Here is a 4,439-nt window from a genome sequence, read left to right as displayed (position 1 = left end):
AAGCATGACAAATTGAAACGAAGTAATACTGAAGATACGTACATAGAAATGATTCAAAGAAACAATAAATCTCCTGAGGCACAAAAGAAGAAATTTGAGCCGTCAGAGTTAAGAAATATATTCTAGGGACAACAAAGGAGTATCGTCGACACAAACTGTATGTTTTTTATTTCTATTTCTAAGATTTCTTTATGATTTGTTGTTTGTTATAGTTTTCTTGTGAGATACTTTTCAATGCAAATATGATCATAAGCTTTCCTTTTCAAGTTTGATTTATTAACTATGTGAGTTGGCTTGATTCATTGCCATATCATGTGATTAGTGTCAGCATTGCTAAGAAAACATTCAATTTGAAAAGAATTGATTTGTTACAATGCCGATAGTTGATACATTGCTAACTAGAGATTCCGATCAGATTGGGTTTTCTTGATGACTAATTTTGAATATGACACACGATTCCGAAAATGCAGATCCAATTCTGGAAATTGTCCAGCATTCCTCATGCTCCACCATGACATCCGTCTGAGCACTGTGCATACCATTGAAGACACACTCCGATTACATTTTGGAATAGAAAACTTTGAAGGATACAAATCATCTAAACTCAAAATGGTACCCATCTCTTAAAAACTTTGCATACGAGTTCTGATTTAATAATTTTTGTGCGTAAAATATATGCACAATATGCAGGACTTTGTAGATGAAAAACAACACTAGAAAATCAGTAAAGATTGAAAAGCTCCAAGGATTTTAGTGTTGCATCTTATGCGCTTCAACTTCGAAAATTTTGGATTTGTTAAGTTTGATAAATTAGTTAAATTTTTGTCATATTTGGAGATGGAAATGATATTCTAGCCAACCCCACATAATATCAAGTAAGTAGATATATATCTTTATCTAAATATAGATTACTAATTAATTTAATATGATACAATTAACTAAATCTCTGATTTTCATGCAAGAAGTCATGTATGAATTGGTGGGGAGTATCACCCACCATGGAAGTAAATCCTCTACAGGACATTGGACCGCTGACATCAAAAGTCACACCTGTTAGCTTGAGTGATGTTTTGCACAAACAAGCTTATATTCTTCTATGCTAGCGAATATTTTGTTGTGATTGTGCTTTGTGCTTTTGAGGACCTATGATAGCATTGATTTGTAGTCTTTTAGTATAGAAAATGAAGTTTATCAATTTTAATTTCTTTCTTGAGTTAATCGTTAGTTTTACTTAATTTTTGGTTCCTTCACATACTCTTAGAGCATGTAGTGTTTACTATATAATGATCTGGATGGTTAGAGAAAGTTGTTGTGAATAGAGACTTAGTTTGACCATATGTGTGAAAGCTAGAGTTTGAAGGGCAAAAAAGGCTACCACCCTTATAGTTTGGAAGCCACTCTAAGGTAAATAGACAATATGCTTGAAGAATGTGTACTTCATGATTTACTTGGAGTGAGGCTACCTCAAGGGATGGGTGAAAGCTACTGTTCTAAGGAAGGAAAGAGCTACCAGCCTTATTATGTGAAGCCATTCTTGTGATCAAATACTATGCATCACTAGTGTGTTTTTGATGATTAAGTGGAGAAAGGGCTATGTCAGGGGATGTGTGAAAGCTAATGTTCTATGGGCAAAAAGAGCTACTCTTGAGTGATTTGATAGTATGCAGCGTCAATGTGTTGTTGATTTTCCCTAGAGAAAGGGTTACCTCAAGGGATGTGTGAAAGCTACTAAACTCATTATGAAAGCTACCTCATTGTCTAATAAGTTTTTTGCTTGCAAAACTTAAAGGAAAGCAAAGTAGGAAGGACTAAATACATACACATGGGAGGAACCATAAATAGGTTTAAAACTTATTCTTTTATTGGGATTGCATGTTTTAGTTGACATTTTGGAATTTTTCTTTGACTATTAAGATTCCCAATTTTTTGAGGCTTGTTAAAGAAATAAGCATGAATTCTAAAAGAAGTGTCATGGAGGCAAAGGTATGTAAATATTCTCCTTGTTACATTTCGCTGTTTTTTACATAGGTTTTTTTATGTAGGAATTTATTTCTGATGTAACTTCATTGTTGTGATATCTTTGATACAGTAAACTAGTAATCATCAGATGTCATTAAAGTTTGTTGGCATGTGCATCTATAATAAAGAATAGTTGATGTTAATTTACAAGGATTGCTAAAATAGGATATGTTGATTGGTTGCATATTATGAAAATTTCATTGATTTCTTTCTCAAACACTTATATTGTAATACCCTGAACCTTTGGATAATTACTGGAAAAATATATTCAGGGTATTACTACAGTTGCAGTAAGATTTTTTTTGTACAGAGTAATTTTGGTGAGAAACCCAAGTGGAAAGAAGGACTTAAATGTAAAAGTTTTTAAAAGATTTTGGGTTAAAGAATAAATGAAAAGGATGGACATGAAATGTTTATGGAAACCGAGGACTGAAAGGTAAGATGGAAGGGATCTTTTTAAAATGTTGTGTTATAATGCGAGACCGTTGGGTAATTTTGAAAGGACTTTTCAGAATACTATTTCATAATTCAAGGACCATTTGTGAGTTTTTCGAGAGCTGTTTTGTAAGAAATTATATTTTTGAGGGACTAAAAGTGAATTTCGGGCTGAAAACTTAAGTTGGAGAAAACTCTAGATTTTTGATGGTTCATCTTCTTCTCCATCTTTGTGCTACTACTGATAACCCGAGAGTTATTGAAGAAATGAGAGAAATTAGAGGTTTTTAAAGAGAAAAACTTGGAGATCGTCGGAGGGAGCTCGCCGGAGGGATGACTTGCAGCAGTAAGAGGCTTCCTTGTATTATTTTTGGCATGGATGTATGTATGCATATATATATGTATATATTGGTTATTTGATGAAGAAAATGATAAATTTGAGTAGAAATAATCATGGTTTGTTGTTGATGGATGATGAATGCTTGAAGTTATTTGGAAAAAACCTTGTATTTGTGATGAATCTAGCTTGAATGGAGGATGAGATTTTCGGTTTTACTGTAGCAATTACTGTAGCACCGAGATTAGGATTTGGTTTAGTTAATTAAATTGATGATTATGATGATTAGGAGGTTAATGATAATGGTTAGATTGAAATGGGTTGAGTTAGCCAAGTTGATTTGGTTGGATCAAACCAAGTTGGAATTGAATTGGTTGAATTGAATTGATTTGGTTGAGATGGGCTTGATCAAATCAAGTTGAGATGGTTTGGGTTTAGTTCAGTTGATTTGGGTTAAGGGTTTTGGACTGAACCAAGTTGGTTCAATGGATTTTGAATAAGAATTGAGTTGGTTCAAGCTGGTTCAGTTTGATTGAGTTTGGTTCAGTGCAATTAAGGTTGGTTAAATGGAATTGAGGTTGGTTCAGGTTGGTTCAGAATGGTCTAGCCCAAATTGAGTTGGCTTAAGTGCAATTGGAGACCAATTTGATTATGCAAGGTCAGGTTTGAACCGATTGGAGTGAGTGGGCCCAATTAGAGAGTCAGTTATTGCTTTCATGTATTTTCTGTTGGGTTCAATTATGTTTTTAGTTGTCATGATTGTTTATTTATTTTATTGTGTTATCCGTTAGGGTGTTGATTAGGCTTGGGGAGGGAGTTCCGGGTCTAGCAAGAAATCCAGGAGACCCGAGGAGTGAGTTGGTAGTGGCTATTATTTTAAATAAATAAATTATTATCATTATTTTGAAATAATTGTTTAATGACTAGTATTTTGGAAATAAATGTTTAAGTATTTTATTTTATCATGTTTAATTGCGTATAAGGTCGAAATATACTTATATTTATTTTCCTACGATGTGCCATGATAACCGTATTGATACATCAGTTTTGTATAATTATACGTATTTGTGAATAGTGGAAATACATGTATATGTGATTTAATTATTCAATTCATGTATTTATTTTTGGATGGGTACATATGCTGCTTTGATTTGGAATGATTTGTGAAATCATGTGCGCGTATTAAAATGTTCTTACCGACAATATTTGTGGAACTGGTTTTCATTCCTGGTATAGGAATGGTATCATGGATCTTTATTGGTATTATGCATTGTTATACTTTTGGCATTGGCTTTGTGGAAAATAATGTTTATTTCCGTGATGTGAATACTTGTCTCGGAAAAGGATCACGTGTTATGATTTATACGGATGGTATTATTCTTTGTATTTACTTGATGGTTTTGATGGTGACGGGGCTAAGGCCCGACTACTGCAGTAGTGGGTCCCTACAGGCCAGCCTTTAGAGGTGGCGTGGTGGACCTAAGTATTGATTTCTACGAGGGCCAGTTCAGGTGGGAGCGGAGAGTCCTGACTGGATATTCATCGGGTAGCCGGGGGTCACCGACCGGTGAACCCGATGGGTCGGCGTTAAGGACATGAGTTCCTTGGCGGCTCGAATCTAGCTGCGGCGAGCGAAGGTTTAGAGAGT

This window comes from Dioscorea cayenensis, chromosome 9 (genome assembly GCF_009730915.1).
Source record: "Dioscorea cayenensis subsp. rotundata cultivar TDr96_F1 chromosome 9, TDr96_F1_v2_PseudoChromosome.rev07_lg8_w22 25.fasta, whole genome shotgun sequence".
Taxonomy (NCBI): domain Eukaryota; kingdom Viridiplantae; phylum Streptophyta; class Magnoliopsida; order Dioscoreales; family Dioscoreaceae; genus Dioscorea; species Dioscorea cayenensis.
This window is presented reverse-complemented; position numbering follows the sequence as displayed.